The sequence below is a fragment of the Schistocerca gregaria genome, unplaced genomic scaffold (genome assembly GCF_023897955.1).
Source record: "Schistocerca gregaria isolate iqSchGreg1 unplaced genomic scaffold, iqSchGreg1.2 ptg001055l, whole genome shotgun sequence".
In the NCBI taxonomy this organism is placed as follows: Eukaryota; Metazoa; Arthropoda; class Insecta; order Orthoptera; family Acrididae; genus Schistocerca; species Schistocerca gregaria.
The window spans coordinates 16,043-25,821 of NW_026062401.1; the positions used below are offsets into that span (position 1 = coordinate 16,043).

Genomic DNA, 9,779 nt, shown 5'->3' on the forward strand with positions numbered 1-9,779 from the left:
TCGTCTCTACGAAATGAGTCCCGAGCATGCCGCTGTACAAAGTGGGAGCGTATAATTTTGTAGTTGTCGTTTAGTAGCGTGTGTATAGATTGCTGTGTTCGCTGGAGTAGCCCTTGTGCCGTTGTCCGGTGTGGTCTAGTGGCTAGGATACCTGGCTCTCACCCAGGAGGCCCGGGTTCGATTCCCGGTACCGGAAAAGCGAGCGCAATTTGTTGCTCCTCTTATGCGACTTGGCCCGACTTAGCTCGACTGACGCTTCGCTGACGCTTGCAGAAAACTACGTTAAGTACGATTCGTGGTCACAAGTGACGGCGAGAGCGATGCGACATCTGTCCACCTCTTATCGAGGCACATACCTGTGGTGAACAGAGTAGGAGGACTGCAAGACACTGCCACGGGGGTTGAATGCAGCTAACCACACTGCTTAGTGTCCTTACATCGCAGACACGTTCGTTTGCCAGTATACATATAATGGAGACCGCGTCTGACACAGTGGTGTGTGGGCCGAGCTTTGCTGTGCATTGCAACATGCAGTCGCGAGGACTGCCCTCGGCGGTGCTTCCGTGGCCGTGATCGTCTAGTGGTTAGGACATTGCGTTGTGGCCGCAATAACCCAGGTTCGAATCCTGGTCACGGCAATTTTTAAAGTTTTGCCTTGGTGTCGCTGCAGTGACGGTTGTGACTCAGTGTTTGAAATCACGGTGCCCTCTTGATTTTTCACTCATGTTCCGCAGGCTGCAGGTGGCACTACCAATTCTTTATCAACACGCAATGCCGCCACACGAGAGCGCGGGCAGCTACCTGTGTAGTTACTCTCTATTCGAAAAGGGCAGTTGTTTGAGGTGCAATGGATGAGCAGCCAGTCGCAGCTGTGTCGTGCACTGTTTCTACAAAAGCGAAGAGCACTGGCACAGGTAGCGTGGCCGAGCGGTCTAAGGCGCTGGTTTAAGGCACCAGTCTCTTCGGAGGCGTGGGTTCGAATCCCACCGCTGCCACATTTTTCTGTTTTTTGTGCCATTGTGGTGTTTTCTCGTGGGGTAGAACGCAGCTCCTGTGACCGCCGTGCAGCGTCGGTAGCGTGGCCGAGCGGTCTAAGGCGCTGGTTTCAGGCACCAGTCTCCTCGGAGGCGTGGGTTCGAATCCCACCGCTGCCAATGTTTTCTGTCTCGAAAGCCGCAGCACTGATTACCCGCGACGAAAGCAGCGCAGCAAGCCGTGAGCGTCTCTTTCTTAAATTGTCGTAGCACAGTGCGCGGTGCAACGACATGATTCACAGGCGCCGTTTGGTGTCATAGTGGCTGGCGTTCGTCTCTACGAAATGAGTCCCGAGCATGCCGCTGTACAAAGTGGGAGCGTATAATTTTGTAGTTGTCGTTTAGTAGCGTGTGTATAGATTGCTGTGTTCGCTGGAGTAGCCCTTGTGCCGTTGTCCGGTGTGGTCTAGTGGCTAGGATACCTGGCTCTCACCCAGGAGGCCCGGGTTCGATTCCCGGTACCGGAAAAGCGAGCGCAATTTGTTGCTCCTCTTATGCGACTTGGCCCGACTTAGCTCGACTGACGCTTCGCTGACGCTTGCAGAAAACTACGTTAAGTACGATTCGTGGTCACAAGTGACGGCGAGAGCGATGCGACATCTGTCCACCTCTTATCGAGGCACATACCTGTGGTGAACAGAGTAGGAGGACTGCAAGACACTGCCACGGGGGTTGAATGCAGCTAACCACACTGCTTAGTGTCCTTACATCGCAGACACGTTCGTTTGCCAGTATACATATAATGGAGACCGCGTCTGACACAGTGGTGTGTGGGCCGAGCTTTGCTGTGCATTGCAACATGCAGTCGCGAGGACTGCCCTCGGCGGTGCTTCCGTGGCCGTGATCGTCTAGTGGTTAGGACATTGCGTTGTGGCCGCAATAACCCAGGTTCGAATCCTGGTCACGGCAATTTTTAAAGTTTTGCCTTGGTGTCGCTGCAGTGACGGTTGTGACTCAGTGTTTGAAATCACGGTGCCCTCTTGATTTTTCACTCATGTTCCGCAGGCTGCAGGTGGCACTACCAATTCTTTATCAACACGCAATGCCGCCACACGAGAGCGCGGGCAGCTACCTGTGTAGTTACTCTCTATTCGAAAAGGGCAGTTGTTTGAGGTGCAATGGATGAGCAGCCAGTCGCAGCTGTGTCGTGCACTGTTTCTACAAAAGCGAAGAGCACTGGCACAGGTAGCGTGGCCGAGCGGTCTAAGGCGCTGGTTTAAGGCACCAGTCTCTTCGGAGGCGTGGGTTCGAATCCCACCGCTGCCACATTTTTCTGTTTTTTGTGCCATTGTGGTGTTTTCTCGTGGGGTAGAACGCAGCTCCTGTGACCGCCGTGCAGCGTCGGTAGCGTGGCCGAGCGGTCTAAGGCGCTGGTTTCAGGCACCAGTCTCCTCGGAGGCGTGGGTTCGAATCCCACCGCTGCCAATGTTTTCTGTCTCGAAAGCCGCAGCACTGATTACCCGCGACGAAAGCAGCGCAGCAAGCCGTGAGCGTCTCTTTCTTAAATTGTCGTAGCACAGTGCGCGGTGCAACGACATGATTCACAGGCGCCGTTTGGTGTCATAGTGGCTGGCGTTCGTCTCTACGAAATGAGTCCCGAGCATGCCGCTGTACAAAGTGGGAGCGTATAATTTTGTAGTTGTCGTTTAGTAGCGTGTGTATAGATTGCTGTGTTCGCTGGAGTAGCCCTTGTGCCGTTGTCCGGTGTGGTCTAGTGGCTAGGATACCTGGCTCTCACCCAGGAGGCCCGGGTTCGATTCCCGGTACCGGAAAAGCGAGCGCAATTTGTTGCTCCTCTTATGCGACTTGGCCCGACTTAGCTCGACTGACGCTTCGCTGACGCTTGCAGAAAACTACGTTAAGTACGATTCGTGGTCACAAGTGACGGCGAGAGCGATGCGACATCTGTCCACCTCTTATCGAGGCACATACCTGTGGTGAACAGAGTAGGAGGACTGCAAGACACTGCCACGGGGGTTGAATGCAGCTAACCACACTGCTTAGTGTCCTTACATCGCAGACACGTTCGTTTGCCAGTATACATATAATGGAGACCGCGTCTGACACAGTGGTGTGTGGGCCGAGCTTTGCTGTGCATTGCAACATGCAGTCGCGAGGACTGCCCTCGGCGGTGCTTCCGTGGCCGTGATCGTCTAGTGGTTAGGACATTGCGTTGTGGCCGCAATAACCCAGGTTCGAATCCTGGTCACGGCAATTTTTAAAGTTTTGCCTTGGTGTCGCTGCAGTGACGGTTGTGACTCAGTGTTTGAAATCACGGTGCCCTCTTGATTTTTCACTCATGTCCCGCAGGCTGCAGGTGGCACTACCAATTCTTTATCAACACGCAATGCCGCCACACGAGAGCGCGGGCAGCTACCTGTGTAGTTACTCTCTATTCGAAAAGGGCAGTTGTTTGAGGTGCAATGGATGAGCAGCCAGTCGCAGCTGTGTCGTGCACTGTTTCTACAAAAGCGAAGAGCACTGGCACAGGTAGCGTGGCCGAGCGGTCTAAGGCGCTGGTTTAAGGCACCAGTCTCTTCGGAGGCGTGGGTTCGAATCCCACCGCTGCCACATTTTTCTGTTTTTTGTGCCATTGTGGTGTTTTCTCGTGGGGTAGAACGCAGCTCCTGTGACCGCCGTGCAGCGTCGGTAGCGTGGCCGAGCGGTCTAAGGCGCTGGTTTCAGGCACCAGTCTCCTCGGAGGCGTGGGTTCGAATCCCACCGCTGCCAATGTTTTCTGTCTCGAAAGCCGCAGCACTGATTACCCGCGACGAAAGCAGCGCAGCAAGCCGTGAGCGTCTCTTTCTTAAATTGTCGTAGCACAGTGCGCGGTGCAACGACATGATTCACAGGCGCCGTTTGGTGTCATAGTGGCTGGCGTTCGTCTCTACGAAATGAGTCCCGAGCATGCCGCTGTACAAAGTGGGAGCGTATAATTTTGTAGTTGTCGTTTAGTAGCGTGTGTATAGATTGCTGTGTTCGCTGGAGTAGCCCTTGTGCCGTTGTCCGGTGTGGTCTAGTGGCTAGGATACCTGGCTCTCACCCAGGAGGCCCGGGTTCGATTCCCGGTACCGGAAAAGCGAGCGCAATTTGTTGCTCCTCTTATGCGACTTGGCCCGACTTAGCTCGACTGACGCTTCGCTGACGCTTGCAGAAAACTACGTTAAGTACGATTCGTGGTCACAAGTGACGGCGAGAGCGATGCGACATCTGTCCACCTCTTATCGAGGCACATACCTGTGGTGAACAGAGTAGGAGGACTGCAAGACACTGCCACGGGGGTTGAATGCAGCTAACCACACTGCTTAGTGTCCTTACATCGCAGACACGTTCGTTTGCCAGTATACATATAATGGAGACCGCGTCTGACACAGTGGTGTGTGGGCCGAGCTTTGCTGTGCATTGCAACATGCAGTCGCGAGGACTGCCCTCGGCGGTGCTTCCGTGGCCGTGATCGTCTAGTGGTTAGGACATTGCGTTGTGGCCGCAATAACCCAGGTTCGAATCCTGGTCACGGCAATTTTTAAAGTTTTGCCTTGGTGTCGCTGCAGTGACGGTTGTGACTCAGTGTTTGAAATCACGGTGCCCTCTTGATTTTTCACTCATGTTCCGCAGGCTGCAGGTGGCACTACCAATTCTTTATCAACACGCAATGCCGCCACACGAGAGCGCGGGCAGCTACCTGTGTAGTTACTCTCTATTCGAAAAGGGCAGTTGTTTGAGGTGCAATGGATGAGCAGCCAGTCGCAGCTGTGTCGTGCACTGTTTCTACAAAAGCGAAGAGCACTGGCACAGGTAGCGTGGCCGAGCGGTCTAAGGCGCTGGTTTAAGGCACCAGTCTCTTCGGAGGCGTGGGTTCGAATCCCACCGCTGCCACATTTTTCTGTTTTTTGTGCCATTGTGGTGTTTTCTCGTGGGGTAGAACGCAGCTCCTGTGACCGCCGTGCAGCGTCGGTAGCGTGGCCGAGCGGTCTAAGGCGCTGGTTTCAGGCACCAGTCTCCTCGGAGGCGTGGGTTCGAATCCCACCGCTGCCAATGTTTTCTGTCTCGAAAGCCGCAGCACTGATTACCCGCGACGAAAGCAGCGCAGCAAGCCGTGAGCGTCTCTTTCTTAAATTGTCGTAGCACAGTGCGCGGTGCAACGACATGATTCACAGGCGCCGTTTGGTGTCATAGTGGCTGGCGTTCGTCTCTACGAAATGAGTCCCGAGCATGCCGCTGTACAAAGTGGGAGCGTATAATTTTGTAGTTGTCGTTTAGTAGCGTGTGTATAGATTGCTGTGTTCGCTGGAGTAGCCCTTGTGCCGTTGTCCGGTGTGGTCTAGTGGCTAGGATACCTGGCTCTCACCCAGGAGGCCCGGGTTCGATTCCCGGTACCGGAAAAGCGAGCGCAATTTGTTGCTCCTCTTATGCGACTTGGCCCGACTTAGCTCGACTGACGCTTCGCTGACGCTTGCAGAAAACTACGTTAAGTACGATTCGTGGTCACAAGTGACGGCGAGAGCGATGCGACATCTGTCCACCTCTTATCGAGGCACATACCTGTGGTGAACAGAGTAGGAGGACTGCAAGACACTGCCACGGGGGTTGAATGCAGCTAACCACACTGCTTAGTGTCCTTACATCGCAGACACGTTCGTTTGCCAGTATACATATAATGGAGACCGCGTCTGACACAGTGGTGTGTGGGCCGAGCTTTGCTGTGCATTGCAACATGCAGTCGCGAGGACTGCCCTCGGCGGTGCTTCCGTGGCCGTGATCGTCTAGTGGTTAGGACATTGCGTTGTGGCCGCAATAACCCAGGTTCGAATCCTGGTCACGGCAATTTTTAAAGTTTTGCCTTGGTGTCGCTGCAGTGACGGTTGTGACTCAGTGTTTGAAATCACGGTGCCCTCTTGATTTTTCACTCATGTTCCGCAGGCTGCAGGTGGCACTACCAATTCTTTATCAACACGCAATGCCGCCACACGAGAGCGCGGGCAGCTACCTGTGTAGTTACTCTCTATTCGAAAAGGGCAGTTGTTTGAGGTGCAATGGATGAGCAGCCAGTCGCAGCTGTGTCGTGCACTGTTTCTACAAAAGCGAAGAGCACTGGCACAGGTAGCGTGGCCGAGCGGTCTAAGGCGCTGGTTTAAGGCACCAGTCTCTTCGGAGGCGTGGGTTCGAATCCCACCGCTGCCACATTTTTCTGTTTTTTGTGCCATTGTGGTGTTTTCTCGTGGGGTAGAACGCAGCTCCTGTGACCGCCGTGCAGCGTCGGTAGCGTGGCCGAGCGGTCTAAGGCGCTGGTTTCAGGCACCAGTCTCCTCGGAGGCGTGGGTTCGAATCCCACCGCTGCCAATGTTTTCTGTCTCGAAAGCCGCAGCACTGATTACCCGCGACGAAAGCAGCGCAGCAAGCCGTGAGCGTCTCTTTCTTAAATTGTCGTAGCACAGTGCGCGGTGCAACGACATGATTCACAGGCGCCGTTTGGTGTCATAGTGGCTGGCGTTCGTCTCTACGAAATGAGTCCCGAGCATGCCGCTGTACAAAGTGGGAGCGTATAATTTTGTAGTTGTCGTTTAGTAGCGTGTGTATAGATTGCTGTGTTCGCTGGAGTAGCCCTTGTGCCGTTGTCCGGTGTGGTCTAGTGGCTAGGATACCTGGCTCTCACCCAGGATGCCCGGGTTCGATTCCCGGTACCGGAAAAGCGAGCGCAATTTGTTGCTCCTCTTATGCGACTTGGCCCGACTTAGCTCGACTGACGCTTCGCTGACGCTTGCAGAAAACTACGTTAAGTACGATTCGTGGTCACAAGTGACGGCGAGAGCGATGCGACATCTGTCCACCTCTTATCGAGGCACATACCTGTGGTGAACAGAGTAGGAGGACTGCAAGACACTGCCACGGGGGTTGAATGCAGCTAACCACACTGCTTAGTGTCCTTACATCGCAGACACGTTCGTTTGCCAGTATACATATAATGGAGACCGCGTCTGACACAGTGGTGTGTGGGCCGAGCTTTGCTGTGCATTGCAACATGCAGTCGCGAGGACTGCCCTCGGCGGTGCTTCCGTGGCCGTGATCGTCTAGTGGTTAGGACATTGCGTTGTGGCCGCAATAACCCAGGTTCGAATCCTGGTCACGGCAATTTTTAAAGTTTTGCCTTGGTGTCGCTGCAGTGACGGTTGTGACTCAGTGTTTGAAATCACGGTGCCCTCTTGATTTTTCACTCATGTTCCGCAGGCTGCAGGTGGCACTACCAATTCTTTATCAACACGCAATGCCGCCACACGAGAGCGCGGGCAGCTACCTGTGTAGTTACTCTCTATTCGAAAAGGGCAGTTGTTTGAGGTGCAATGGATGAGCAGCCAGTCGCAGCTGTGTCGTGCACTGTTTCTACAAAAGCGAAGAGCACTGGCACAGGTAGCGTGGCCGAGCGGTCTAAGGCGCTGGTTTAAGGCACCAGTCTCTTCGGAGGCGTGGGTTCGAATCCCACCGCTGCCACATTTTTCTGTTTTTTGTGCCATTGTGGTGTTTTCTCGTGGGGTAGAACGCAGCTCCTGTGACCGCCGTGCAGCGTCGGTAGCGTGGCCGAGCGGTCTAAGGCGCTGGTTTCAGGCACCAGTCTCCTCGGAGGCGTGGGTTCGAATCCCACCGCTGCCAATGTTTTCTGTCTCGAAAGCCGCAGCACTGATTACCCGCGACGAAAGCAGCGCAGCAAGCCGTGAGCGTCTCTTTCTTAAATTGTCGTAGCACAGTGCGCGGTGCAACGACATGATTCACAGGCGCCGTTTGGTGTCATAGTGGCTGGCGTTCGTCTCTACGAAATGAGTCCCGAGCATGCCGCTGTACAAAGTGGGAGCGTATAATTTTGTAGTTGTCGTTTAGTAGCGTGTGTATAGATTGCTGTGTTCGCTGGAGTAGCCCTTGTGCCGTTGTCCGGTGTGGTCTAGTGGCTAGGATACCTGGCTCTCACCCAGGATGCCCGGGTTCGATTCCCGGTACCGGAAAAGCGAGCGCAATTTGTTGCTCCTCTTATGCGACTTGGCCCGACTTAGCTCGACTGACGCTTCGCTGACGCTTGCAGAAAACTACGTTAAGTACGATTCGTGGTCACAAGTGACGGCGAGAGCGATGCGACATCTGTCCACCTCTTATCGAGGCACATACCTGTGGTGAACAGAGTAGGAGGACTGCAAGACACTGCCACGGGGGTTGAATGCAGCTAACCACACTGCTTAGTGTCCTTACATCGCAGACACGTTCGTTTGCCAGTATACATATAATGGAGACCGCGTCTGACACAGTGGTGTGTGGGCCGAGCTTTGCTGTGCATTGCAACATGCAGTCGCGAGGACTGCCCTCGGCGGTGCTTCCGTGGCCGTGATCGTCTAGTGGTTAGGACATTGCGTTGTGGCCGCAATAACCCAGGTTCGAATCCTGGTCACGGCAATTTTTAAAGTTTTGCCTTGGTGTCGCTGCAGTGACGGTTGTGACTCAGTGTTTGAAATCACGGTGCCCTCTTGATTTTTCACTCATGTTCCGCAGGCTGCAGGTGGCACTACCAATTCTTTATCAACACGCAATGCCGCCACACGAGAGCGCGGGCAGCTACCTGTGTAGTTACTCTCTATTCGAAAAGGGCAGTTGTTTGAGGTGCAATGGATGAGCAGCCAGTCGCAGCTGTGTCGTGCACTGTTTCTACAAAAGCGAAGAGCACTGGCACAGGTAGCGTGGCCGAGCGGTCTAAGGCGCTGGTTTAAGGCACCAGTCTCTTCGGAGGCGTGGGTTCGAATCCCACCGCTGCCACATTTTTCTGTTTTTTGTGCCATTGTGGTGTTTTCTCGTGGGGTAGAACGCAGCTCCTGTGACCGCCGTGCAGCGTCGGTAGCGTGGCCGAGCGGTCTAAGGCGCTGGTTTCAGGCACCAGTCTCCTCGGAGGCGTGGGTTCGAATCCCACCGCTGCCAATGTTTTCTGTCTCGAAAGCCGCAGCACTGATTACCCGCGACGAAAGCAGCGCAGCAAGCCGTGAGCGTCTCTTTCTTAAATTGTCGTAGCACAGTGCGCGGTGCAACGACATGATTCACAGGCGCCGTTTGGTGTCATAGTGGCTGGCGTTCGTCTCTACGAAATGAGTCCCGAGCATGCCGCTGTACAAAGTGGGAGCGTATAATTTTGTAGTTGTCGTTTAGTAGCGTGTGTATAGATTGCTGTGTTCGCTGGAGTAGCCCTTGTGCCGTTGTCCGGTGTGGTCTAGTGGCTAGGATACCTGGCTCTCACCCAGGATGCCCGGGTTCGATTCCCGGTACCGGAAAAGCGAGCGCAATTTGTTGCTCCTCTTATGCGACTTGGCCCGACTTAGCTCGACTGACGCTTCGCTGACGCTTGCAGAAAACTACGTTAAGTACGATTCGTGGTCACAAGTGACGGCGAGAGCGATGCGACATCTGTCCACCTCTTATCGAGGCACATACCTGTGGTGAACAGAGTAGGAGGACTGCAAGACACTGCCACGGGGGTTGAATGCAGCTAACCACACTGCTTAGTGTCCTTACATCGCAGACACGTTCGTTTGCCAGTATACATATAATGGAGACCGCGTCTGACACAGTGGTGTGTGGGCCGAGCTTTGCTGTGCATTGCAACATGCAGTCGCGAGGACTGCCCTCGGCGGTGCTTCCGTGGCCGTGATCGTCTAGTGGTTAGGACATTGCGTTGTGGACGCAATAACCCAGGTTCGAATCCTGGTCACGGCAATTTTT

At 54.3% G+C, this 9,779-nt stretch overlaps 30 non-coding genes across 30 annotated transcripts; all 30 read left to right on the forward strand.

Annotated features, from left to right (window-relative positions):
- The first annotated feature begins 124 nt into the window (after nt 1-124).
- Nucleotides 125-196, forward strand: Trnae-cuc (transfer RNA glutamic acid (anticodon CUC)). The gene has a single exon. It is a non-coding gene; the product is annotated as a tRNA-Glu (tRNA).
- A 370-nt stretch (nt 197-566) lies between these two features.
- Nucleotides 567-638, forward strand: Trnah-gug (transfer RNA histidin (anticodon GUG)). Its single transcript has one exon. It is a non-coding gene; the product is annotated as a tRNA-His (tRNA).
- A 275-nt stretch (nt 639-913) lies between these two features.
- Trnal-aag (transfer RNA leucine (anticodon AAG)) lies at nt 914-995 on the forward strand. The gene has a single exon. It is a non-coding gene; the product is annotated as a tRNA-Leu (tRNA).
- A 77-nt stretch (nt 996-1,072) lies between these two features.
- Nucleotides 1,073-1,154, forward strand: Trnal-cag (transfer RNA leucine (anticodon CAG)). Its single transcript has one exon. It is a non-coding gene; the product is annotated as a tRNA-Leu (tRNA).
- Nucleotides 1,155-1,429: 275 nt separating this feature from the next.
- On the forward strand, nt 1,430-1,501 carry Trnae-cuc (transfer RNA glutamic acid (anticodon CUC)). The gene has a single exon. It is a non-coding gene; the product is annotated as a tRNA-Glu (tRNA).
- A 370-nt stretch (nt 1,502-1,871) lies between these two features.
- Nucleotides 1,872-1,943, forward strand: Trnah-gug (transfer RNA histidin (anticodon GUG)). Its single transcript has one exon. It is a non-coding gene; the product is annotated as a tRNA-His (tRNA).
- A 275-nt stretch (nt 1,944-2,218) lies between these two features.
- Trnal-aag (transfer RNA leucine (anticodon AAG)) lies at nt 2,219-2,300 on the forward strand. Its single transcript has one exon. It is a non-coding gene; the product is annotated as a tRNA-Leu (tRNA).
- Nucleotides 2,301-2,377: 77 nt separating this feature from the next.
- Nucleotides 2,378-2,459, forward strand: Trnal-cag (transfer RNA leucine (anticodon CAG)). Its single transcript has one exon. It is a non-coding gene; the product is annotated as a tRNA-Leu (tRNA).
- A 275-nt stretch (nt 2,460-2,734) lies between these two features.
- Nucleotides 2,735-2,806, forward strand: Trnae-cuc (transfer RNA glutamic acid (anticodon CUC)). Its single transcript has one exon. It is a non-coding gene; the product is annotated as a tRNA-Glu (tRNA).
- Nucleotides 2,807-3,176: 370 nt separating this feature from the next.
- Nucleotides 3,177-3,248, forward strand: Trnah-gug (transfer RNA histidin (anticodon GUG)). Its single transcript has one exon. It is a non-coding gene; the product is annotated as a tRNA-His (tRNA).
- A 275-nt stretch (nt 3,249-3,523) lies between these two features.
- Trnal-aag (transfer RNA leucine (anticodon AAG)) lies at nt 3,524-3,605 on the forward strand. Its single transcript has one exon. It is a non-coding gene; the product is annotated as a tRNA-Leu (tRNA).
- Nucleotides 3,606-3,682: 77 nt separating this feature from the next.
- Nucleotides 3,683-3,764, forward strand: Trnal-cag (transfer RNA leucine (anticodon CAG)). The gene has a single exon. It is a non-coding gene; the product is annotated as a tRNA-Leu (tRNA).
- A 275-nt stretch (nt 3,765-4,039) lies between these two features.
- On the forward strand, nt 4,040-4,111 carry Trnae-cuc (transfer RNA glutamic acid (anticodon CUC)). Its single transcript has one exon. It is a non-coding gene; the product is annotated as a tRNA-Glu (tRNA).
- A 370-nt stretch (nt 4,112-4,481) lies between these two features.
- On the forward strand, nt 4,482-4,553 carry Trnah-gug (transfer RNA histidin (anticodon GUG)). Its single transcript has one exon. It is a non-coding gene; the product is annotated as a tRNA-His (tRNA).
- A 275-nt stretch (nt 4,554-4,828) lies between these two features.
- Trnal-aag (transfer RNA leucine (anticodon AAG)) lies at nt 4,829-4,910 on the forward strand. The gene has a single exon. It is a non-coding gene; the product is annotated as a tRNA-Leu (tRNA).
- Nucleotides 4,911-4,987: 77 nt separating this feature from the next.
- On the forward strand, nt 4,988-5,069 carry Trnal-cag (transfer RNA leucine (anticodon CAG)). Its single transcript has one exon. It is a non-coding gene; the product is annotated as a tRNA-Leu (tRNA).
- Nucleotides 5,070-5,344: 275 nt separating this feature from the next.
- On the forward strand, nt 5,345-5,416 carry Trnae-cuc (transfer RNA glutamic acid (anticodon CUC)). Its single transcript has one exon. It is a non-coding gene; the product is annotated as a tRNA-Glu (tRNA).
- Nucleotides 5,417-5,786: 370 nt separating this feature from the next.
- Nucleotides 5,787-5,858, forward strand: Trnah-gug (transfer RNA histidin (anticodon GUG)). The gene has a single exon. It is a non-coding gene; the product is annotated as a tRNA-His (tRNA).
- Nucleotides 5,859-6,133: 275 nt separating this feature from the next.
- Trnal-aag (transfer RNA leucine (anticodon AAG)) lies at nt 6,134-6,215 on the forward strand. Its single transcript has one exon. It is a non-coding gene; the product is annotated as a tRNA-Leu (tRNA).
- A 77-nt stretch (nt 6,216-6,292) lies between these two features.
- Nucleotides 6,293-6,374, forward strand: Trnal-cag (transfer RNA leucine (anticodon CAG)). The gene has a single exon. It is a non-coding gene; the product is annotated as a tRNA-Leu (tRNA).
- Nucleotides 6,375-6,649: 275 nt separating this feature from the next.
- On the forward strand, nt 6,650-6,721 carry Trnae-cuc (transfer RNA glutamic acid (anticodon CUC)). The gene has a single exon. It is a non-coding gene; the product is annotated as a tRNA-Glu (tRNA).
- A 370-nt stretch (nt 6,722-7,091) lies between these two features.
- Trnah-gug (transfer RNA histidin (anticodon GUG)) lies at nt 7,092-7,163 on the forward strand. Its single transcript has one exon. It is a non-coding gene; the product is annotated as a tRNA-His (tRNA).
- A 275-nt stretch (nt 7,164-7,438) lies between these two features.
- On the forward strand, nt 7,439-7,520 carry Trnal-aag (transfer RNA leucine (anticodon AAG)). The gene has a single exon. It is a non-coding gene; the product is annotated as a tRNA-Leu (tRNA).
- A 77-nt stretch (nt 7,521-7,597) lies between these two features.
- On the forward strand, nt 7,598-7,679 carry Trnal-cag (transfer RNA leucine (anticodon CAG)). The gene has a single exon. It is a non-coding gene; the product is annotated as a tRNA-Leu (tRNA).
- A 275-nt stretch (nt 7,680-7,954) lies between these two features.
- Trnae-cuc (transfer RNA glutamic acid (anticodon CUC)) lies at nt 7,955-8,026 on the forward strand. The gene has a single exon. It is a non-coding gene; the product is annotated as a tRNA-Glu (tRNA).
- Nucleotides 8,027-8,396: 370 nt separating this feature from the next.
- Nucleotides 8,397-8,468, forward strand: Trnah-gug (transfer RNA histidin (anticodon GUG)). Its single transcript has one exon. It is a non-coding gene; the product is annotated as a tRNA-His (tRNA).
- Nucleotides 8,469-8,743: 275 nt separating this feature from the next.
- On the forward strand, nt 8,744-8,825 carry Trnal-aag (transfer RNA leucine (anticodon AAG)). Its single transcript has one exon. It is a non-coding gene; the product is annotated as a tRNA-Leu (tRNA).
- A 77-nt stretch (nt 8,826-8,902) lies between these two features.
- Nucleotides 8,903-8,984, forward strand: Trnal-cag (transfer RNA leucine (anticodon CAG)). Its single transcript has one exon. It is a non-coding gene; the product is annotated as a tRNA-Leu (tRNA).
- A 275-nt stretch (nt 8,985-9,259) lies between these two features.
- Trnae-cuc (transfer RNA glutamic acid (anticodon CUC)) lies at nt 9,260-9,331 on the forward strand. Its single transcript has one exon. It is a non-coding gene; the product is annotated as a tRNA-Glu (tRNA).
- A 370-nt stretch (nt 9,332-9,701) lies between these two features.
- On the forward strand, nt 9,702-9,773 carry Trnah-gug (transfer RNA histidin (anticodon GUG)). Its single transcript has one exon. It is a non-coding gene; the product is annotated as a tRNA-His (tRNA).
- The last annotated feature ends 6 nt before the right edge of the window (nt 9,774-9,779 follow it).